The 26,277-nt window shown below is 36.8% G+C and overlaps 2 protein-coding genes across 13 annotated transcripts in view; one reads left to right on the top strand and one right to left on the bottom strand.

Annotated features, from left to right (window-relative positions):
• LOC145935871 (uncharacterized) overlaps nucleotides 1–26,277 on the bottom strand; it is a 271,196-nt gene that overhangs the window by 99,619 nt on the left and 145,300 nt on the right. The gene's annotated exons all lie outside the window — the stretch shown is intronic.
• Nucleotides 10,775–26,277, top strand: part of Hr4 (nuclear hormone receptor 4) — a 175,238-nt gene continuing 159,735 nt past the window's right edge. For 3 of the 9 annotated variants that reach the window (XM_083037575.1, XM_083037580.1, XM_083037572.1), the window contains exons 1-2: nucleotides 10,946–12,944; nucleotides 16,015–17,314. The gene's annotated coding sequence lies outside the window, so the exon portion shown is untranslated. Of the gene's footprint in view, nucleotides 10,918–10,945; nucleotides 12,945–16,014; nucleotides 17,315–26,277 lie in introns of those variants that run through there. The other 6 variants (XM_083037582.1, XM_083037583.1, XM_083037577.1 and 3 more) reach the window with 5 other exon arrangements.

The raw sequence follows: 26,277 nt of genomic DNA, 5'->3' as shown, positions 1-26,277 counted from the left end.
TATTATAATTAGATTATTAATAATAAAAAATATTATATATATATATATATGTATGTAATTTTAATATTTGTTTATACAATTTATAATTATTTAACTTTTTAAAAATGAAATTTTATATAAATTTAGATCTAAAAAAATAATTAAAAAGTTTAATAATTTATATGACGTAATTTTATTAAATATATTTTACGATACGAGAATAAAAGTTTAATTGCGCATTATTGACTTTTTCAAATATTAATTATTTTAAAAATATTTTGTATACATATAATAATTTGTGTTTTTTATATGTTATAGATCAACGCTTTGTACCATAGAGCTCTGCTGTTGCGCATCGTATCGGTGAGTGTATTGCATGTATATACATATAACATTATTTGTATATGTATTAATTACCAAAAATTAACAAGTGCGCAATTCAGAAAAAGAGTTAAGAAATTATATGTTAACTTTTCCATTAAAACGAATTACATAACTTTCTTTAAAAAGTATATGCCAGCAAATAAAAGTATTAAAAATTCTCATTTTTTTTATTCATGTACATTTACATATTCATGAACATGATGAAAACTTTTCAACGATTATTTTTGTGTTATACATATATTAAAATATACAAATATAGTGGCTGCGTACAATAAAAGGAATAAGAAAAGGAATATAGAGGACAAAAAACAAGAACAAGAAATAAGGAACAATTTAATATAAAACATATGAAATGTAATTTAATAACGCAAAATACAGAAATTTCATCACTTCACCTTAGTACTATTTCTCTGTTCTTCTATTTAGCGTTACTAAATTATATTTCATGTGTTTTATATTAAACTGTTCCCTATTTCCTGTTCTTATTTTCTGTTCCTTATTTCTTTTATTGTGTGCAGCCCCTTACGATTATATGAGATAGCTTGATCACTTTGAAGATATATACATATATCATAAGTTTTACATTAATTTAGTAGAAAATAAAATTTATTATATACAATCTTTTTCATGGCACATTTATTATAAATTTCATTTGCCTTCCTACGAGAAGTATAGTTCTATATAAAGATTAACTCATGATAAACCATCTAGAAAATAAATAATCTAACCAGATTTGAATTTAAAAACATTTTGATTTTATGTAATTTCAAGATTGGGGAGAGATAAACATATATACAATAAGATATATTAAAATATATTTTTTTTAATTTTCTTAAATTCTATTAGCTGACTTTTTTAACAGTCACAACAGATGGAGCCATAAGTCCGTTCAAATCACGTTAAAATAAAGAATTTAGCATATTTTATTAAAAATATAGTTCGTTAATTAAATTTACCCTATGTAATTTATGCTATAGAATGTTTCATAGATTAGCTAATTTTTTATCAACAATTAATTGTCAATTTTTCCGTCTGAAAATCAACCTGTCATCTAATTGAGCAAAATATTGTACACACGTTGTGCAATAAAAAGTCAATTATTATATTTAATATTATATTTAATTATAATCAGAAAAATTATTGCAAATTGCTCGAGCAATCGCCAAGAAAACAGATCAAAGTTTCCTCCCCACCGTTGCCCTGATTTTTAACAGTTTCCGCGGAAAGAATCATGAATGAGCTAATCGCATTAGTCGTATAATCCTCGGATGTTTATCGCCGCGCAATCAACGCCGGTATGGGAGTGTAAACAGGCGGTCAGCAAGCGATCATTACCAATCAATCTAATCGAGATGAGCCTCGATTACGGCGGCGACCCTCGAAAAATCAATAATACGTACCCCTCTCTATACCAACGTCGACGGTGTGCACGTGCGGTATTTCTAACGTAGCGTGTGAACGAACGGGATATTATTTCTCTAAAACATGCATTTTTAAGTCGTTTCGTTAAACACGATCGTCTGGCGCTAAATTTTACAATCCATTCTTAACGCATATTTAATGACTAAATGGCGAAAATGTCTCTGGTTCTTCGTAAGATTCTCGTCTCACCTTCACATTAGCATTTTCGATATTATATCTTAAATAAAGAAGAATTTGAATGCAAAAAGCAGGCGTGTAAATTCATTGCCGAATGTGTCGAGTAAAAATATTCGATATATCGTATATTATACACATGATAAGTTGCAACATTATCTTTTGAATCCCGAGATAATAGTTTACTGTTTTAAAATGAAGCTATATCTACCTTTTTCTGCGAGACAATCTGATTTTAAGAGTCTGACGAGTACTTAATTATCCGTACTGTGCTTTCGATGAAAGATTGCATTGTAAAGATTTTTATCTGGTCGTATAAAGTTCGTAAAAACACACATTGTGATGACGTTTACATCATTGAGCGCCATAAACACAAGTTATTTTCATTGGCTCATTTACATGTACGCCATATAATTGGTTTTATGAAACGTAAATTGTAAACAAAAATCAGAAAAAAGGCAAAGTACTTACGTATTTAGTACATACGTATTTATGTGCAAGGCAGCTCATAAATTTAAGAGAATCCCAAACAGAAATACTTACCGATGATATTCGCAGAAAATGGAGCTGCAAAATCGATGAAATGATGATGGTGATTAACGCATGCAACATTAATTGTAAAATTGTAACGCAGCATTCTAATTCTAAGATAGACGAGATCTTTACTCAATGATATCAAGGACTTTTATGAGCAGCGTAAGTCGCAGTACTACATATTAATGCTCGCGCATTTAATTTTAGATACACGCAACACTGATTGTGAGAGTAACAATCGCCATAATAATCTCATGCAATTTTATCAGAGAGCGATTACAAAGTAGAAAATTCACTCATTTTCTTCGTTCTTTTTGACAAATAAGTTTTTCTTCTTCCTGACTTTCGCAAAGTAAAGGGAAAGAAATAATTTCAACTGCATGTATATATTTTTTCAACAATAGATATAATTATGTAAAAGAAAATATACATAAATTGATTTGAATTTATTGTATATAATATTATATATTATATATATTATATTACATTATATATTATATAATATATATATTATATATTTAATTATATATTATATTATATATATCTATAGATATTTTCTTATATAAATCATATGATAATATTAAATAAAATATTTCAGGGGGAAAAATATTATTAATTAAATGATTCTTTATGAGTCACAATAATTTTACAATTGTATACAATTCTTATACATATATACATTCAAAAACTTTTCGCGATTTTATCTAAATTTTCCTAAAATTGTATCAATTTCGATCGATTTTTGGCTTAATTTTTCGCTTTAAATTTAATAATTTATTTTTGCAATTCGTATCGAGAGTGTTGTCTTTCTAGTTTCGTAAATAATTGAGAGAGATTTAAGGGAGTGCCACTGAGTGTTGCGAACGATTTTATCGCTCTCCGGCGGGAGCTCGCGTACGAGGAATAATTTCTGCTCCATTTATGAAACATAAGCGCAGGGACTCGAGAGCGATTTCTACTATGGGGATTCTTGCTACGCGCCTCGTTGTAAACCTGTTGAATAAGCACGTTGTAACGGAACACGCGCACGCGCGCATAACAATACATGTAAAAATAAATGTCTGGAAATAAAAGGCGGTTTACAAGATAATAGAGAGACGCGTTACAGGTATAGCGAACAATAGCTTCAACGTAGCGATGTTCCTATATTTTGTAATAATAAATAAAACAGAATTTAAAAAGCAAATTTTCAATTCTTGTTTGAAAGAAATATAGCGACAGTTAAAATTAGATAAAATAAAAACATTTCGATTCGTAATTTGTAAAAATTATTCTACATTCCAAAATTTTTAAATGAATAATTGAACAAAGTTTCTAGATGAAAGAAAACTATAGAGAGAAATATATAGCTTCTAAAACAATTTAAAACAAATCCAGAATTTTTTGCCAGAAAATTTCGATTTCATCATTCGCGAGTCCGTGAGAAAAACGCGCACCCTCGTTCACAGTTACGTATAGCATGTCGAATGTAAACAAAAGTGAACTTGGCAGTGCCGATAATGTAATTCCAAGCGGGGGTCGTTGCAGTTCAAACGGCTCCAAGAAGAAAAAGTATGCCGCGCAAGGGGATATACAAAAAGAGAGAGAGAGAAAGAGAAATCGAATGCAGAAAACAAAAAGGATGGCAACTCCACTATCGCAATTATTAGTTAAACAGTATTCATTGATTTATGACTCAATTGACGGTGTTTTTTCGCTATCGGTCTTCTCTATTTTTTTCATGAAGAGATTAATTCAGAAGGTTAAAAAATATACGAAAATGGATGTAAAAATTAAATGATATACATCATAGTTGCACAATTTTATTTCTTCATTTTTTTCCTTCTTCAAATTATTCTCAAAGAGAATTATTTTTTAAAATTATATTCCTGTATATATGACGTTTATTTTTTAAATAATGTAATGTTTCTAATTTTTCAATATTTTTTTCTTAAAGTATTAAATAATTACTAACACGCGTAATATTTTAATACCATTAATGTTTCTGTTTCTTTATTATTAAATCATCATTCATTTTAGACTTTCAATGCAATTTTGCATATGAAGAAAAATCAATTCTCTAGGTAATATTAAATAAATGTCTATCTCTATCTATATCTCTTTTCGATTGTTATTCTTTGACTATACGTCATCGCACGCACAATCCACATGGAATTAATCTTCGCAGAGAGAGAAGTGAGAAAGGGTGTGAGGATCTTTTTTAATTTTTTTCTTTTTCCCCTTTCATCCCTGTGACTCTCCACTACTTGCTCATATTCTACGTCGACACCGTACAATCGCACGTGCTCGTTAGTATCACCGGCGGATTTACATATTTTCCCATAGTGAATCGATATCTCGAATAGCAATTCTTATTCGCACACGGTAAACGGTGATGATAGGAAAATATAGTATCGATGAATATTCCGTATAACGTCGTTTAAATCTATAGATGTCGAGGCTGCGTATACTATATAACTCGATTTTTGTTCCTTTTGCAATTTTCGAATCAACTGTAAATTAAGAGCGGGTGGATCGATGGCTCTCAGGAACACGCACAGGATTTCACGAGTTTTTATATTATAACAATTGCTATATTAAAAATTTATAAATATTCTTCTCGCCTTTCTAAAGTAATGTAATCGTTCGCTCCTCCAACAAAATCCTAAATACGTCTGATTGTAGAAGAAAACTAATTTAATGTCAAAATATAAAAATGAATTTAAAATTTTCGATAAAATTATGCAAATGCTTTAAAAATTCTGCAAATTTAAAAATTCAATATAATTCGTCGCGTTTTTTTAATATTCTTTATTTTTATTTTATATCAAATTTATATGACGATCATTATTATTCAATTCTTTCTACTCTACCGTAAACTAAAATTCTGTGATGGAATGAGCGATGAGCCGCCTTCAAATCTCCGACGAGTTTTGTAAATAATGCAATCTCGCTTTATTACGCAATGTTTTATTCTGCGTTAAAAATCGAACTGCGTCACAATCGCCGCACGATTATTATTATCCTCGGCTCTTTCTCTCTCTCTCGTAGATAAATACTATACTTGCAATTATGCAAATTGCTACTCCACATTGCGGTCAGTTGTAATATGTATATGTGTACACTCTCGCTTGTTTTTGCGAATTCTCGCTAATAGCGCGATGGAATATCCGTTCTCAATATACTGATTTTTTATTATTATTCGCAATCGCTACTATTATATACCATACTATAAATACACTTCATACATAATACTAGTAATAGCGCATTGTACCGCATAATATTATCATTTTTCATGATGATTTGACTAATTGAAAAGTCCTTGTCAACGTGTATAAAGATCGGTGACAAGAATCTTCAATCAATGATTATAATAATAAAAGAAATTTTTTTCAATTTATCGCCATATATGCGCTATATTCTTAACGTCATTGTAAAGTATTATTTTGAAAAATAATAAAAAAATAAATCGACAAGGATTAAGTCTCGCATCGACAAATGCGACTTTCTACATTTTTGTAAGCCTGTCGTTCTTTCACTAATCAGTGTCAAGGTTTTACGTAGCACTTTTATCGCAATTTCGAACTTTAGACTTTGAAAATCAAAGCAGGAAAATGCAACATAAAGATAGTGTGTGGATTTAGATTATTTAAAAAATGTTTTACACATACTAAAAAATTATTTTTTTTTCTTTTTCAGAATTTTAACGTTACAATAAAAAATAGCTATAAATTTTAATCATTTCTCGTCAATTATCACTAGAAAAAAATTTGTTTAAAATTTATTTGAATATTTGTCAATTTATTATTAAAATTTTTATCGGAAAGCACATAGGAGTAAAAAAAAGATATAAATCGCATGTAAAAACCTTATGTATCAAGTGGCAAGAAAAGTCGAAAGTCTGCGAAGAAAAAGTGTTTCATAGTAACGATAGCTAATTAAATTTGACTCGTTAATAAAGGCAAATGTACGCTAGCTAGCTAAGCGACCATTTCATGAATCATAGAAATGGAGCGTGTATGAGCCATGAGCGGCGGTGACTTAAGAAGATACAGAGCGCGGGGAGATAAGATATAGAGCGAAACAAGTGTGATAAGCCGAAATGAGATAGCGCCGTCGCAGCCAGTCGTCGTCGACGACGATATCTCAAAGTCAATGTCCTATGAAGGACTGGTTGCGAGCACCCGAGTGTTCGCATACTTTTCTGATCGTGCGAGTGTTTCTCTCTCTCTTTCTCAATACGTGGGTGGGCACAAGTTTGCACGACACACTCACATAATCGTTAAGAAACGACCGTCGATAAGAGCACTCGGCTGGGAGAACAGAGGCCAAATATATACGGCTGACCTTAAACTTCAAGCAATGTGTGAAGTTCCCTCCCTTCCCTTAAATGGGGACAAACACGGTGCGATTATATAGCTTAAAAAGTTTGCCGAGAGGCAGTCGTGCAATAAATAATGATTTTTATCGCGAAGAAACCCGGTAGCCAACTTTATAACATCTTTGATATTCTTTATGAATAATAATGTAACGTGAATAAATAAATGAATAAACGTTAAGACAGTATAGGAACGACATGGTTGTATATATCTCCCTAGAAGTATATTTATTATATAATAAAAAGAGAACGCTTTGCACATTCTCATATTCCTCTCTTTTGTAAATTGCGATATTTATTAACAATAAATGCTGTTTATGTGGAAGAAAAGAGGGAAAAAGCATACACAACCTATATTTAAAATAAAGATTAATATGTCAACAGTGTGCAAAATGTGCGATATTAAATATTTCACAATAATTCGCGATCGGAATTATTTCCGATTATTTGCGATATTAAATTTGAATAAAAATATACACAAATTATATTAAAAACTTATTTATCGATTTTATCATCCAAGTGGCTCATACGAACCATTGCTTATTAAATTTACGTTTGGGGAGGGGCAGGGGGCATTTGTTTTCGCGATACTTCGTATACATATTTCGTAATGCAATATACGATAGAGAGAGAATATTACACAATTGTGCAACAATAACTTATATCAATTTGATAAAGTAACTTTACGCATTCGGCACAATTCGATATTTTCTCATGATATTATCAATATTCATTCTACATTGTATTGACAGAAGGTTGAGATACCAAGTGCAAAGGGTTAATATTTGGAACTTCTGTTAATATTTGAAGCTCGTTCTTCCATGTTTCTCGCAATTAAACTTTATACACTCAGGCTGCTATATTCATCAAAAAATATTTACACGTGCATTTTTTTTAAATAAAGAATAATATCACACAAACATAACACACGTACCCAAAATATTTATTTTATTCATAAGTATCATTAACACATAGATATAAACTATATAAAAAATTAAATTAATAAACACATATGCAGCACATATATTTCCAATTTTCTAGTATTGCCATTAAAATTATTAAAAAGTTACAATAAAAATAATTTGATTTTTAATATTTTAATATTTCGTATCACACACATACACACACACACACACACACACACACCAATATAAATATAACAAGTTTATTCATTTTTTTTAAATTGCACTTTTTTAAATCGGCATGTAAAATCGACGCATAAATTACATATAGTTGAATAAAAAAAAGATTAGTCGCGCGACATCAGGTTTAATTACTGAAGAAAGCTTGTATTAAATTTTAGAAAATGTTAAAAATCGCGAGTATATTTATCGCGGTTATACATATAATGAGCGCTCCCAATCAATAAGTCGTTAAATGTGGATCATCTCATGAAAAACACGGAGGCGTTCGTTGAGTAGTATCGACCATGGGCGACTTGATCAAGAAGAGAAGTTACTGAAAGGAAATCTTAAGTATTCGCGGCGGTCGGGATCAATGATTAATTACCTTCCACGATTTCTCGCATCGTATATTTGCGCTTGTACTATAACTCGAATAAATATCACGAGGTATTCACGCCTGTCCAGATATATCAATGCCGAATCACTTTAATGATTGATCTCTTTTAACCGATTTCGAGTAAATAAATCAATTTTTCAATCGAAATAGGCAAAAATAATTTTGCAAATAGAATATAAACGATTCAAGGTATAAAAAGATTCTCATAAATTAATTATTTTTGAGAGATCAATCAAATAATAAATCTTATTAATAACTTTGAGTCGTGCAAGGTTTTACGGAATATTCAAAGATCGCAATAAATAATGAGTTTCCTCGATATTTATATTTAAAATAAGTCAATTCTGAATTTATTAAGATTTCATTAAAATTGAAGATTAAAGATTAATGTTTCACAATTATATATATAGGATACTTATATATTCTATGAATTTTTTCTCCTCTTTCTCTCTTTCTCTCGCAAAACACACCTAATTTATTAAATTAAATATCTAATCTTTGAACTCTAATCTTTTGGTTTTTGATCGCAAACATAGTTAATTGCGATAAAGGGACATTGAACGTCTAAAAGAGATGAGTTGTAAATATGCGTATGTGCTTTATATGTGTTCAAAGGTTGAAAAAAATCCGCTCTTTCGATAACAAAATTATCGCATTAATCTATCAAGGACACATGACAATGAAAACTTGACCCTGAAGAGAGAACACTATACATATATATGTAGTACACAAATTTAAATTTTCACAGGCTAAAAAGTATAATATGTAGTATATTAATCAAGTGGCTCATTAGATATCCATTATTTTCTTTATATTATTATATATATTATCATTGATTTATGATATTATATATCATTTATTTTCTTTATCTTTTCTCGGATTATAACAATTAAAATCAGAAAAAATATATGTTTTACACACTTTCTACAACGTGAGAAAGATGATAGGATGCAACTATTTCCTAAGTCGAGGAAATAAAGAATATCGAAAGTTTTGACACTTGATTAATTTTTTTTTCAATTCAGAACAGTCATACTGATTTGAAAAATCGAAATATTGAAGATCGTTTTCGTAATCCAGAAAATTCTTAGAAGTGCCAATTCGATACGTCCCTTTTTTTCAATAAAATGAATAACTCGAAACTATTCGGCCCCCTCTAAACTTCTGTGACAATTTACAAATCCTTGTTGCGCTAATAAAGTATCTACAGCCGGATTCTAATCGCTCGCTTAAGCTGACCCTCGTGGCGAGTCCCAAGATCGCTGCTTTTCACCTCTAAGATCGAAATTCCAACGTATACACAAGACCGAGTTTCGTACGAAGGCATTCTACCCCTTCCCTCCCCAACCCCCGGCATCGGGGGCATCGAATTTGACCCTGGCTCGCACCCCCTGTTATCGCCGGAATCGGTCATCACTGACCCTCCGCTTGCCTCCGCGTAACATCCCCTTCCTCCCCCTTTCGTCGAAGGGAAGCCCACCGCGCCGAGGCGGAATCAGGAAGAGAGGAGAGAGCGTTGCATCGGAGGGTACACTGTTCCAGTGAACCCGGCGGCGTGCGCGCCTCCGGAACGCGTCCCCCCACTCGCGAATCACCTCACCCAGGCCGCGATCCAAGTGCTAGAGAGAGAAAGAGAACGAGTCACGTCGAGGAAGAGAGAAGACGGGGGTCGGCGACGACAGCGGCGGCTTTCCAGGCACCCCTTCCTTCATCCCCCTCCCATTTTCTCCTCCCCTCCGACATCTAGGATATCGAAGGGGGTGCATGCGCGCACGTCCCCTCACCGTTGCGCCATCACGGTCTATCCCTTTCGTACCCCTTCTACGGTTCGGCGCGAATCCACCCCTCGCCGGAACCGACGAGGTTCGCGTGCGATGTCGACTCGGCGAGTTCGAGAGAGCGTCACGACGCCGCTAGTGGGGAAGCACAACCGAGAGAAGATTGGTCCCGGTGGTAGGAATATATACATACACGCGAGACGATAGTGGGGACGAGGGGCGGGATGGGGGGGAAAGGGGTCCGGGGGCGCGAGGAGGAGAGCTCGACGACGGCGAGGAGAGGTCATTGACCCGAGCGGCAGGCTGCCGGCTGCTAGAACCGCGCGCGCGCCTGCCTCCACGTCTCTCTGTTCCGCGTTTGTCCGCCGCGTAATCTCGTGTGTGCACTTTCTGCGCGCGCGATCTCTCTCTCTCTCTCTCTCTCTCTCCTCCTCCACGAGCGCAAGAACTCGTCCGTTTTATATTTATTTTATTTATAAAATTTTTTTTGTTGCAAACATATTTGTATAGATATAATTGCACATGTGCGTACGCCAGCGCGAGAAAAAGAGAGAGGGAGAGTACGAGAGGGAGGGAGGGAGGGGGAGGGAGGAGGATAGAAAAAGAGAGGCGGAAGGCCGGCGAGAGAAAGAGAGAGAAAGAGAAAGAGCGCGCGCAGCGTGTTTCCCTACGACGTGCGTTACACCGAGAGATCGCGCGGACCGCGAAGCGCGTGTTTCGCGTACACTTGGCGTTTCTACCGGCTACTCCACTTCTTCCCGTTCATACGTACGTAACAACGTCGTCGCGTCGTCGTATAGTACCCCTCTCTCTTTTTCTCTTTGTCACTGTCACTCACTCTCTCTCTCTCTCTCTCTCGTCTTTCTCATCTTCGTCCAGCGAGTGATCATCCTCATCCCGAGCGAATACCTCGTCGTCAACGTCACCAGAGTGTTGATGTCGTCGAAACGTGAACCGTGAATGTCATCGTCGACGATTATTAAAGTCTCTCTTCCACCTCTCCCAGTCCAGCATTCTGCTCTCTCTCGAGGAAGTGAAAAGTCACCGGTGTACTACTACTAGTACTACTATCACGCCCCACGCGTTATTAGTCTTCGCTTTTCGGTGCGCTGGACGGAAGTCTGGATTCTTCTTAGTCTTTCTATACTTTGGTCTCTCGACTCAACAGAGTTCCTCGTCGACGACGTCGTCCACGTGTGAGCGGCCACTCTCGCTGATACCGTGAAACCGCGTTTCTCTCTCTCGTGGAGGACGTGGCGCGCGCCAGTTCTTCCCCGGCGTGGTGTGCGACAGGAGGGATTATTTAGTGGCGAAGAGAGGCGGCGCGCGCGCGTGGAGAGGAAGAGGAAGCCGAGGTGGAGAGCCGCGAGAGTGCGACGACCGAACTCAACCGTCCGGCAGTCAACGGCAGTGTATATACGACGTTTGTTGTTTCGAACTGTCGGCCGGCATCTGACAGCTCGCGACGAGACGACGACGAGAGAGAGTCCCGGTGTTCGAGAAGAAGAGAGAGAGAAAGATAGAGGGAGATTAATATAATATAAAATACGCGAGTGTTTTTGTGCACCGCGGATGACACATGTGCGTCAGTGTGTGACCAAGTTTTTTTTTCCCCTCTCTCTCGTCAACGACGTCCTCCTCCTCCTCTATCACGTCCAGGAGATTCCACAGGGTCCCCGGACCCCCGGGGGTGTCGCGGGTGACCTTACGGATCGGTGTGGATCGGACCGGGCCATCGCGATACGATTCCGCAGAGGAGAGAATAAGCAAGACGAAAAAGAGAGAAAAAGAGAGCGAGGACTTTCAGAATATATTCATCTCTCTCACGCGAATACCTACATATGTATAAATATAGACGACACGTACACAGGCGCGGACGACGAGCCTCTTTCCTCCCTCTGGCCCCCCTTTGCCCCCCTCGCGATTGCTCTCTGAATTTGCGTGCGATTTTTTCCCGTCGCGATTTCGCGCCTTTCTAGGTTTTTTATATATATTTTTTTTCCTCCGAGTCAATTTATTTATTTATTTTTTTTTTTTTATTTCCGCATCTTCCGCAAGAGACGACAGATCCTATCCTCCCCTCGCGATCTTTCCTTCGCGCCTTTTCGCGAGTTTCTCTCGAGGTGTCCCTCTCTCTCTGCCTTTCTCTCTCATTACTCTCTTACATTTCTTCTCTTCCTCGGCACCGCCTCTCTCTCGCGGTCACTCTCTCTTTCGTTCGCGTTCCTCGCTCGCTCTCTCGCCTCTTGGACCTCCGCCGAACAAAACACGCGGTTTCTAAACTCGCGCGTTCCTCTCTCTCTCGTTTCCGCTTTACCTTTTACCCGTGAAGGCTCGTAGACTCTCCGCGCGACTTTCCCCAGTCTCGATTCACTCCTGAATCTCGCGCATAAATTATACAACAACATTGATAATCGCCCTCTTTTTATGCGCGTTACGCATCTCTTCTGTCTCTCTTTTTCTTTCTTTATTTTTATCTTTTTTATTTTTTTATCTCTTTGCCCGTCTGATTTCCCGATCCAGTCGACGTCGCATAAACTACTCGCCGATCGTAGATCGTCATCGTCTTCTACTTCATCGTCATCGTCGTCAGCGTCATCGTCGCAGCCAGCGCACGCAGTGATACTTAAATAAGCGAAATTTAAGTATACAAATTTTTTTTAAATTCTGTGCGTCGAAAAAAATGCATGCGAGGTGACGTGATACTCGAGATTTTTATCCCTCCCTCTCCCTCCGCCCCTTTGTATCACCCTCACGCATTTCGCACGTGAGTACGTACGTTTGCGTTTAAGACGGTAAAAATAATTTTTATTATGATTTTTTTCGAATTCCGAAGAGCGGAATTAAATTTCTCGTATCGAGAAAATCGAAACTTTCCATTCCTCGAGCGGAATCTCTATGCGCGTAACGAGATCGTGATATAGAAAAAAAATAAATGACTAGTCACTCGGAAAATGTGGTAGATAGCTGGATAATATATAGTTATCAGTTAAGAGCACTTAACAAGAGAGTGAGTGAACTCTAACATGTGTATTATAATTACGAAATTGCTGCTTCTGATGGGTGACGTCATTCATAAACCGGACACTAGAGAGGTTCTTTTCGGTAATCGGAGATTTTTCAATCAGTTGAAAAAATTAATGACGCCTAGGTATGTTAATTAACCGCCGGTTATTATATTAATAACGATAGGGGGGGATAGATTCTGTTTCCGAGCTCTCGGTCGAAAAGTACGTCGTATCGGTTTTCCGCTCACCAAACTACTCTTCCGGGTTAATCATCGTGACATAATCACTCGAACGAAGAAATTTATCGCGTTCCGCTAACGACGAGAGTTTTGCGGAAGCTCACTTTGCTAGCTCGATATTCTCGCTTTTCAATTATTTCAAAAAGAAATCTGCTTTTAAAGTTTGAAAAAATATATACCGCTATATCTGCTAGCTAGAGAAAAATATCGTTTCGTATGCACCTGTTAATAGAGGAAATGGACTACGTATATGCGATTACGCAAGACCCAGACGTAATTCTAATTAAAAAAACGAGAAACTAAATTCTATTCTTATTAGCTAACCACGTTACTATGCTTCCTGTTTTCATGCATCATTAGCTGCGCATTTATTCCCTCTTTACGTAATAATAATTCCAATTTATAATGTTGCATGCATTTAGCGCGTATAGAGCCTCTCTTAGCCGTTCGATTAATTTTCATTACGTGTGAAATATTTGGAATGAAACTAACAATGTAAACAAATTGCAAAAACTTTTACATGTTACTTATTTCAACGAGATACAAGAAGATTAAAGCGCAGATGATCATGTCGCTATATTTATAAGTGCATCCTGTGTGAATATGAAATTAATTTAAAAAAAAATTGTAAAAAAGAGAAACCCCGGCTTCTTTGGCAGATTTAATCATCATCGAGTTTAATCAATTGCGATAAGAGATAAAAGACGCGGGATTCTAATTTTTTATCACCAATTTTTGTCGAACGGCTTCGTCGATCGCGGGGATGACTTTTCAATGAATCGCCGCGCGATAGCGCAGACGTGCGTAATATTCGACAAAAGCGCGTCACACGCGTCGTGCATTTTGCGCGTAGACGCCACAGTGGTTATAAATAAAACGTGCGTCGCAGCATTTCTTCGTCGCTTCGTGTAACAACGTGTCAATGAAAATAGACGAGTGTCGCGATTACGCGAAATTCCAAAAATTCTGGACGCTTCCTGTGTTCTCCTCTTTCACCCTCTCTCTCTCTCTGGCTAATAAAAAGCATACGATTTATATAAAATATTATAATATTATATATTAATATATACAACAAATATTAATATTATACATATATATATAATATTTCTCAATATGAAACTCTTCTCAAAGGATGTAATTCTTTAAGTTTTTATTACCGCATTTTTGTAAGTATAAACCTATTAGTAATTTTTTTTTTTAATTTCCTATATAACTTCTGTCTAATTATTGCAACGGGAAATATTCTAGAAACTGCGTTTTCCTCTCTTTTTCTCTGATTAATAAAAAGCACATAATACTTATATAATATAATATTATATATATTAATGCATATAAATATTTCTTGATATAAAACTCTTGTCAGAGAATGTAATTTTCTTTAATGCCTTTTATTACTATATTTTCTATAAATATAACGCTTATTAATTTTTTTTTTAATTTGATTTTTGTATATATATAATTTCTGTCTGATTATTGCAAAAATATTCTGGAAACTGCTTCTTTTTCGAGATTTTCACATTCTGTTGGTTCTCGTTAATAGCGCTCGCATTCAACTTCCGGTCTGCGATGGCGATCGCGGAAAACATAAATATATATCCAGGTGTCGTGCATACTACTGCATCCGCGGACGACTATGCGCTGCGCTAGGCGCGACTATTTTTGCGCCGTTGAAAATAGGCGAGACTGCCCGTCTGTCGTGCAAGACCGCGATCTCCGATATTGGATTTAGCCGGGATCGTCTAGCGAAAAGCTGCACACAATCTCTGCGACAATCTTAATAAAAGACACGTCGCGATTCTTTCGCGGATATATTTTTGCGCGAGTCTTCTCGCGATATGATAATCTAATCGCTTCTTAATATGCTTTGTCATTTTTTTATTTCCATTTCTTTCATATATAAAACGTCTCAATGAAGGATTCGTAAGAGGTATATCGCGATTTATTCGTAAATTATCGGAGATATTCGAGATGTATACATGGTAATTATATGCATTACTGAATATTTTCGAAATTCTGGAATTATGAGAATTAATTAGATATTAATTAGGATTAATTCTCTAGGATTAAGCGTGAAGCGTCTCGCGAATTTAATCAGCTGGATCTGAATATGCACTTTGAGTATCAATTTCAATTAAAGCGATCTCATTATCCGACTTTGCAAGTTATAAGTCACCACATCGTTATGTCATAAAGAGTATATATGTATATTGAATTAAATAATCATCTATGCACCGAATTTTTTCTATGTGTCAGTCTAGCTAGCTTAACTGCAACTATTTAATTAATAATATTTAATTAATACACATCGACTTATCGAGCGAGATCGAAATCATGTAAAATAGCTACTTAATATTTCGAATCACTTCAAGAACTTATAAACGTAACGTGTCAGACGTCACCTGTCGTTTGCGCTGAAAAATTCATCACGCGAGCGCGCACAGAGATTCGCGGCTTTGGCCGGTTAATTGACATCTTCAATTTTCGCAATCTCGTGTATCCTCTCGACCTCTCCCCTTTTTATCGCGCGTTTAGCCAAACGCCCACTTGGGCGATGGTTTCGCGTGATTCGCGAGTTCCTTCTCGAGGATCACGTACCATGAATTGTCTCCCTCGTTTAGCGGATACAGCGTCAAGATAGTCTCCGGACTTGACGAAGAGACGAGACCGGTGCTGATACGCGAATGCATTATCGTCAGGGACTATATACGAGATGAACAGTGACAATCGCGAGGAGCGAAATCGCAGACGGATCCTGCTGTCGAATTCTTGCAACGAGTTCTCATCGTATTGCAACGGGAAACTGCGCACTCGCAGTTTTCTCTGCTGAAAATTACTCGGACTCGGTTGTGAGTAGTAAGTGTGAACCGCGCTGTCGAGGAACATGAGACACAAAGGCAGAAAGGGCAGTTAGTTTAGTGTAAAAGCAGCAGCCGAGAGGGGAAGGGGGCATCCATCATGTCTGCCGTGGATTCGCAGCGCAGGATTCCCCGCTTTCCATGAGGCACAAAGTTCAATTTTCGGATTACGACCGGAAGAAATCTTTCCCGGAAGGTACTATCCAGGTGCTAACTTGGCAGTTCGTATCTGGTCGATCGAGAAGATCACTGAGAGAACGATAGAGACTGCTCTCGTCAATCATCGATCTCCAGTCAGCATCCAAGAGAGAGAGAGAGAAAAGATCCATCTCTCTAGGATCTTAGAGATCTGACAGGTCTGAAGAACCGACCACCTGTGCTGACAGATCCTGCTGCTCGGCAAGATCCTGCTCTCGTCGTCGAAGACGGTGGTGGTCTGGCGTCGTAACACTGTTGATGACGTTATCGTTGTTACATCACGATAACGGTAACCCTCGTACGAGCAGCGCGACCTAGTCGACGCAGCGGAGCGCGGAGTCTTCAGCCTTCATCGTCGGCATTCGGAGTAGCGTTTTCTCTTTCGCGCGCTTCGAGGGATTTAAAAGTGAAACTGTGACACACGATATCCGGCATTTTTCTCACCCCCCTTCTTTCTTCTCTCTCTTCTATCTCCTTCCATGCTCCTCATCACACTTGTATGATCGCCGCGATTCTCGTTTCTTTCTCCTCTTCCGCGAGCCCGAGGTGAAGCGCGAAAGAGGAAAGAAGAGCGCGAGTGAAAGTGAATCTCGTTACGATCTTCTCACGAAAGATCCTCATCGATCGCTCATTGTATTGTGATTATACGTTGGTGAAGCGTTCAGATTAGATCGGAAACGATGATTCGAGTGTACGGTACCATCGATAGCAGCAACAGCAGCTGAATTCATCGATAGCCCAGGCATCAAACAGGCGGAACTTCCGCGACCACTAGATTCAAAGGGGAGAGGAGGAGGAGAAGAAGAAGAAGAAGAGCTACCAGCTGGCGTTCGCGTTGATGGCCGATCATCGACGAATCAAAAATGTAAGTTATCGAAATATGTATATTACCTTTATATTATGGCCTAGCGGATGAATGACTCTTGCGAAGATGCGACACATCAATCACGTGAGAGATGAGGATTTTTTATAGATCTTGTTCTCGTGAGAGATTACTTCTTACTATGCATATATATGAACAACTTGACAACCAGCTTAGTCATTGTTATTAATAATATATCTAATGATTTTTTTTTGCTTTGGCTATCTTGGCTTAAAGCAACTTGCGAAATGATTGTAGCAAATTCTCTCCTTTATTTTAATCACCTTTTTTAAGTTTATAATCAGTTATAATTCAGTTCTTTAAATGGAACTAAACAATGCAATCAAGTTCTGATACAGAAATATGATATAAAAATATTATTCAAATTTATATCTCGTATTTCATTCCCTTTATTCGTGCATTAAAAAGGAAAATTATATATATATATATATATATATATATATATATTATGTTTAATTGTGTGATTTCCGATAGATCGTATCAATCACTTTTTGACAATCAATTGTTTTTTTTACAACTGCAATCCGTTAGATAACATCTCACAGATTCATCCCTATCGTTGGTGTTTCATCATCGAAATTGCATTATATATCGTGACGCTAATACATCGTAATTTACATATAAATTAGTTGCCGCGAATTTGCGACAGATTACAAATTACGCATAGAGCACGCATATGAGTTTTGATTTGTATCCGCGATTCGTGGTTGGTCACATATATCCCTGAACACTTGTTCAACATCGAATAAATCGTCATAATTGTCGAGGCGAGATTTTGTTAACGATATCAAAAACCCTCTATCTAACAATCCTAGATCATGATTATTGGAATCGGATAAATGCGGACCCGCTACTTCAGAAATTTTTATAAAAAGTTACATAAACATATGTCAAAAAAAGAAAGATTTTTTTAATTAGAACCTTCGTTCTGTCAGGACGCTTACAATTTCTGGAAAGCATGTGCTGCTTACAATTTCTAAAAAACAATTTGCTTGAGAATAAATTATTTTGAGATATGAAAATTATTCTCTATCTTTTATTATTGAAAATAAAATAATATATCCTATAATAATTAACTTAAGATTTAAGCATTTAACTTTAACGTGAAAACGACGCATTTTTAGACATGTTTCTTCTACTTCGATAAGTAGAATACACTTCTCAAGTAGCAGTCCACATTTATGATATACTCTGTATAGACGATTTACGGGCTTGTTCCGCGAACGCGAGATAAAAAAAGGAAGAGAGCGACAGATTTTCGACAACTAGAAGACACTTGGACCGAGTTTCGTTCGATTCTAGACGGAAGAGCGTTTCCCTCGTCGTGAAAACGGGAATTTGCCGCTTCGTCACCGCGGGATTGTTCAAGGCCCGCGAAGGGTGTCGCAGCGCGGAAATCGTTTTCCCGGCGTTTGACGCGTATCATCGAGTCTGATCTCGCCCTTGCAGCTCGTAATAATAACGGATTACGATCTACCAGTTAATTGCGAGCCTGGAAAATAGCCTAGCCCTCGTCAGATAGGTGACAATTCGCGACTTGTAATTATATACTGTGCTCTATATAGTCTCGGAAATTCGTCTCTCTTTCTCAAACTCAAACCCAAAAATAAATTAATTATTCGTCACATACAAAGTAGTTCTTTACCTCGTCTCAATATGTATATAGCTAAATTAGGAATTTGCAAGAAAGAATTTAGATTTGAAAAAATATTTGGAAAAAAAAAACGAATGGAAATATATAGTCAGATTAAGGACAAATTAATTCGAAGGCTATGACTCATAGTATCATAAACTATACATGTACATTTGATATCGAAGATTCTTTTACGAGAATATTCATAATGTGCAATAAACAATCAACTGCAATGAACTGTAGTGAAGCGAAGTGTGAGAAGGGTGTATGTACAGGCGATCCTGGTAATCACGAGGAAAGGGTGAAAAAGGGAGCGAAGAAAGGGAACGAGGGAGAGCGAAGGAGAAGACAGGTTAATTTTGCACCGATGATCGTCCCCGACGTATGCGACTCTCCGCGAATGTCGACGTGTATATAGGTTAATCCGTGCTTTGAAGCGAATCGATCCGCGCGCGGGGAGAATCGGTCAGGTTAACGAATGGGGTAGGTTAGCGTCGAGCCGATCTCTCGCTGCACACGTTACACGCAATTATTATTCTCGCGTGCGGGATTTAATTATGCTTGAACGGGCAACAATTCTTGGGCAATTCGGTTAGATAATACTAATAATTTAGAGAATTTTTTTATCTTTAATTTCTTCGTGTGTGTTTTCTTTCTTTTTTTCCCCCATCGCAAATCTTTAATGATTGCGTCTATATATATCGCGGATAAAACAATTAATGTCTCTTATCTATCTCGCGAAACCTTTAAATCTCTTGCGAAAAGTGTCGTACTTTGAAAAAAAAAATCGAGTAGCTATCAGCTGTAATTAGATGTCGCGGAATCATTTTAAAATTACAATTGTAATAAAAATTTGATAATTAAATATGGAAACTGATGAATGACAGATGGATAGGCTTTCGCAATTATAAGACAATTTCGCCTGCAATAATGTTCTTGTAAGCTGAATTTCTAATTACTTCGAAACATTATCCGCTGCATTTCTAATGTTGAACAATGCCCATTTATCTCATTTCCGCCCTCGGTAAACATATATATTCTACACAATTTGTCATAATTTTCCAGCTAATTGTTGGAAAAGACAAACCGCTTCTGCACATCGTTGATATGTAATAACTAATAAGTATTTAAATAGATGAAATTGCGCCTTCTCTTTTTTTCGCGAACCTGCATTCTTGCTTATTTTCAAAGATTGACATTTTCCTGATCCAATATAAAAAATGCAAGGTATCGCTAATTGGATCTTTTGACATAAAATTAAATGTTGGTAAAAAAATGAAGGTATTTCTCAGAATCTTAGAAGCATCTGTGCATCGAGCGCATCTTTATTATTATCGATTTATCAAATAGTCAAAAGAAAAAAACTCTATCAAAGTATTATCAAAACGATTTTAAGCAAAAAGTGTCATATTATTATAGATTGCATCTTGAAATAATTATTATAAACATAACGTATGATGTTTTAAAAAAAGAGAAGTATGTAAATAATTAAATAAAAGATATATCCCTCAGTATGCAACAGGAATTACAGCATTCAGTATTATTATATTATTCAGTATGTTATTCTGACTGTATTGAACACAAAAGTGTATCCATATAACTGTTTGCACTTAAAAAAATTGCTGATATAATATATTCGCAAAGTCTGACAGATTTTCTTCGGAATACTCTATGAAATATCTTGCAATTCATAAGCCTTTCGTGCAAGACAGAATTACATCATAAGAATTATTCAGGTACAAAACGGTCTGTTATATATCGCATCGTCAGTAAGAATCTCGTTTGATTAACCCACATTCTACTTAAAAAACAGCATGTGTCTGAGACGATGCAAAGATAAACTTATCAATGATTCACTCGATAAGTGCTCATCGACATTTTCTCTTTGCTAGAGAGTTTGCCAGTAGAGTTATACTGTCAATTTTTCGCGTGTCTCTATTTAGGCTCTAATTATTTGCCTTAATACGCCTATAAAAATAAAATTCATACATCTGTTCTGAATCATCTGTTATGAATCATACAGCTGTTTAAATAGCAACATTTGTTATTAACAATTTTATCGCTCGTTTCTTTCTAATTGATATAATGTCAATGGAGAATCTTTTCTGCTTCTTTCAAATATAAATGTAAAGAGCATGTGACTGAAGAGTCTGGATGGATTAATTATTTGTTTCAAATAAAAAGCGTACAAAAATAAAATCCGTACATCTATCATGTTTAATTAGCGAGACATTTGTTATCAGTCATTTTATCGTTTATTTCTTTCTAAATGGATGGATTGTCAATGGAAAATTTTTTACGCTTCTTTTAAATATAAGAATACAGACAGCCCGGATATATATCGCATAAATCCGCTCTAACATTAGATGTGTCGATAGTGAATTCTAAATAAACTGACTTTATGCGACGATATTGTCCACGTGATCGTAAAAAAAAAAAAAAAAAACTAGCTAAAGGACAACGTTTCAAAATCTTCGAACAGCAGCATTATCGGCGTGAGAACAGACGAATCTCTTCTTCGGATTGTCGGCTTTCTGATTGACGTATTAATTAAAGGCCCGGCCGATTCAACCGCCATTATTACACAAGAGCGTGCGCACGCAGAAGAAACCAATTCTCTTGCAATTAACGCATTGCCAACGAACATTGATTAAAGCACGCAAAATGCGCGAATACCTGTCTGCTATTTAACCCAGAATCGAATGTAAGGCATGCGGGAACGATGAAAAATGAGCCCGTTGTTCGCTTTAGATGTAGACCGGGGTCAAAGGCAAAGAAAAGGACGGCGAGAGAGGGATCGAAGGCGCGATCCCACTTTCCTATAGCGGAAGAAGAAAGCGATCGTTCGTTCCTCCAGACCAGCACACGCGAGAGGATTCTTCAACGAGGGAAAAGTGCGTACAGAGAGTGAGAGGAGCGAACGGTGTAACTCCTTTCCCCTGTCTCTCTTTCTCTTCTCGCGATCGAGACGTTTCCTCGCGGAGTCAGTGATTTTCGCAACCGCAGAGAGATCGAGCTTCTTCTCTCTCTCTCGAGGAAGAGAGCATGTATATTGTACAGCATCCGAGACGCATCTCCGAGAAACAGCGAGGAGAGAAATAACGAAGAAGGGACGACAGAGAAGACGAAGCGAGAGACGGAAGAAAAGAGAGAGAGAGAGAGAGAGGCAGAACGTAGAACGACACCGCGCAATGTGTACGACAGCAGCGGAGAGCGCTGCTACTCCGCTGCACGATGTGTGTGTCGCGCTGGAGGCCGGCCGAGGTCGATGGCCTCGCGTTCGAGCGGCACCGACGGCGCTCGGCCGTGCTCGGCACTAGGTCAGTGATGGAGTCACTGGCCGCCCCGAGCGTCGAGGCAATGACACCGAGCACGCCGTTGCTGCCACCGAACCGCCCGGTGTTCCCCTCTGTTATCCCCCTTTCTCCCCCCGCGGTGCCTTTCCCATCTCGACCGCCCCTACCCGATTATCCCACCACGACGACTTCGCTACCATCCCTCCGAGTTGGATCCCCTACCTTGGTGGTTCGATTTCCCCTCGAGTCTCCTCGACCTCGTCGTCATCCCCGCACTTGTCAGAGAGAGAGAGAGAAGGGAGAGAGAAAGAGAGAGAGAGAAAGAGAGAGGGATGGTGAATCCCGGCAATGCCGCCGGTACCAACATCGCGCCAAGCTCGGAGCATGTATGAGACCGCTGTAATGTTACCGGCTTTACCTCGCGAGATGCGAGAGACCAGGGGCCTGATTCTTGGTTTTTTTTTTTTTTTTTTTTTTTTTTTTAGCGCGCCGATATGCTGCAATCGCGAGACTTGAGATATAATTATGTATCACGCGAAATTATGGAGCATATTTGATAATATCCTTCTCTTTCTCTCTCGTTATTTTTATATAGGCGAAAAATCAACTCGTTATTTCTATGTACTGATCATTGACCGTCAATTGATTTTTTATAATCACATCTGCATTTTTTGGATTCTTTAATAACGTACATGTAATGGTTATTTATGGTTGCTTATCAGTTTTAAGTTGAGATTTATGTTTCTCATTACAAGTCTTTTTTTATATTTTATGGATCTCATACTTTATGTTCTCATTCATACTTCTTTACAAGTAGCGTTAGTGTCATCAAACATTATTTCTTTTTTCATCGAGAGAAAGAGAAAAGAGAGAGATATCAATATATTTATTCTAAAGTCTAAATTGCAATACTCCTTGTGTGTTAAGTATTGCATTTTTATTACGCTTAGAATATATTTTTGATAATTGTAAAACTGATGAAAGATTGATATGATGTAATTCAGTTACTCTTTCATTGCTGCATTTATACAAATAGAGATAAACTTTATAAGTTTGACAATATATTTCATTGATAATAATATTATCAAGAATTTTTAACACTTATCCAATGTGAACCAATGAAATAATTTTTAAATCATCGTTTTTATTTTCGTAATATATCGGTGTCTATTATATATTTTCATAAGCCTCATATCAAGAATTAAATATCAGCATCGTTAATATGCACGGAAAAAAATATTAGCTACCATATTAGCTAAATTTTAGATACCCTTGTATTAAACCTGAAATTTAGTTACCATACTTAACTTTTAGCTATGGTAACTAATATCTCTAAGCTATAGTTTAACAGGGAATTCTCCGTTAAATTATAATTAAAAATATTAGTTACCGCAGAGCTAAAATTTAGACAAAGTAACTAAATTTCAGATGTAATATAGAGACACCTAAAATTTACCTGTGGCAACTAAATTTTTGTTTCGTATGTACAAACTCATTGCGCGAAATCAGAAAGCAATCTCTCTCGCATTTCGATTTCCTTAATATTTCCCGAACGTATATTCGTCGAATTGTTCCCAATTTCCCCGAAGCTCTCCCAGGATCCTCCAATCGTGCCCACCCCGGAGGGCTACGATAATTCGTCGATCCGGAAAACCGAGACGAATCCGCGCATTCGCGGTACGCTTTCAAGGTGAAGGAGAGAGATCCGGAGGCTCCCTTATTTATTCTGTTCTCTTATTTATCTTCTGCCGACCGTGCGCGATTGTCCTCTCCATCGCGGGCGCCATTCGTTCGCTCTATTATAAGCTTCTTGCCCGTTATTTTTAATCGCTATTTATCTGCTGACGAACGCACGGAATGAAGCCGTTCGCGCTGGGATGCCAGAAGGGGAAATGACTCGCGACGAGCTGAAACGCTACTCGAATGTCGCAACGCTGGTGCGGATGGTGTCATTTCGAGACGTTTGTCGCGAGTGTAGCAATCGAACACGCTCTGGTCGGGTCTTATCGTTTCGTAGGTGGCAGAGAGAGAAAGAGAGAGAGATAATAAGGTCACGCAGTCGTGCCAATTAACAGCCACTTTGTGGACATAAGTGTTACTAGCGCAAAAGAACAGCGATCTGACATCTCCTTGTCGGATCTTTGCACGTGATTTGTATCGAGAAAAATTATAATTATTTTTTATTTATTCTGTAATTTATATATGCCTACGCGTTTTTGCATTAAAATAAGATCGCGCTTTTATCTGCTTGTTATCGATAGAGCCTTAATGACCAAGCTGTGGGCGAGTGTGTGGGCGTGAATGAAATATAAATAGCGATATATGTCCACTTGTGGCTTTCGCGTAGCTATTTATGCATGTAACATCCCTCTTCAAAAAGCATATTCCATAGAGTTGGATTCCTGTTCTACAATGTCGTTGACAATTTTTTTCCGTTCACTTGCCATCATCAAGAAGAAAATATCTAGTCGCTTATATAATAAGATAAAATTATAGGTGAAATATAATTAAATAAAATTTAGATGAAAATTTAGATGAGCTCGAAATAATAAAAATCTTACTGTAAAAAATGGAGCAGCGATAATAAATGTACCGAATTCAGTCTTTAGGAGAGTTTCATATTAGAAACAGTCTATCTAGAAAATTTATTATCAATTTTATATGGAAAATATAATATTTAAAATTCACTGTAACATATATGAAGCAACATTTTTGTATTTTTCTATTATGTGGAAAAAGAAATTTATAAAAGAGCAATGAATTTATATTAACGTGAAAAGTCTACAAAGTTAAAAATTATAAAGTTATCAGCGGATAATGAAATTCTGAAATTATTGCTAGCGGAAAGAAATTATTAATTTAATTTTTCATCTATTCCTAATAAATAATTATAAAATGTTTTAATGCTAAAAAAATATATATATCTCATGATGATTATCGGTTGTCTATTAGTGCACACATTCTGACTCACGATAAAATCTTAATCTTCTATTATATTTGACTTAGAAACCTAATAGTATCGAATCGCGTAAAGTACCGCGATTAGAATCAGTTTCCCCCCGGAGGGATATTTAAATCCAGCTGCTATGGACCCCTACTCTAAATTCATTCGATCGCGGTTTCTCTTGCGGTTAACGCGATTTCTCGTAAAGAGGAAGAGATTTGAACGATTCGTCGCGGGACGCACGCAAACGTGTCTTCGGATTAACGTTGATTCACGATAGAGAGTCTAGAGCACACACGTTAATCTTATATTGTCTACCGTTATCGTGATCGCGGCACTGGAATCATAATAGGCGATTTGCGCTGCTCGTTATCGACAACCGACAATCGTGAGAAAGTCATTTTGCATCAAACGCAATTCTCGCAGTGATTATTATGCTACTTGCAATTATTATGTTTGTTCGATTCGCGATACGCGTCGTGGTCTTGTTAATCGTTAAACAGAATCAAAATTGAATAAGATCTTAGCACGAATGACTGTCAACTTGAAATAAAATCAAATTAATTGTATTAAATTAATTGTATTAAAGCCAAGCGCGATAAATCTAATAATTGACAATATTATAATTACTAATTAACAGAAAATCTGACATTTATGCAGAGTTTCTACTGCATGATCATTAAAAAAAATTTGGTAGTTATAATTAATTAAATTAATCAATTTAATTTATAAAAATATCTTAATATTTGTTTGTGTTAATGATTTATAAATTAAAAATCATAGACTTATGTAACACATGATTTCACTATTTCCTTCGATCGTTCGATGGTAGTAGGTACCTAGAGAACTCAATTTCCTGTCTCAATAATTCCCGCACCTATATAGCGTGTACACACGTCGCTTTGCATCGTAAATCGCTCTATAATATCACCTTTATTTCTAAACCCAAGGAGCTATTGCCCGCGTATTTAGAGTGCGTCAGAGAGTCTTAAGCGGCGCATTATAAGAGTGAGATCGTGTAAAAGCCCTCGAAGACGGATACGAACGACGGTTTTATCATGCATTGCTGCGG

This window comes from Prenolepis imparis, unplaced genomic scaffold, assembly GCF_030444845.1.
Source record: "Prenolepis imparis isolate NDT839.2.m4 unplaced genomic scaffold, iyPreImpa1.0 SCAF_5, whole genome shotgun sequence".
Lineage (NCBI taxonomy): Eukaryota > Metazoa > Arthropoda > Insecta > Hymenoptera > Formicidae > Prenolepis > Prenolepis imparis.
Note: the sequence above shows the minus strand (reverse complement) of the source record. Positions and strands in the feature narration are given on the sequence as shown.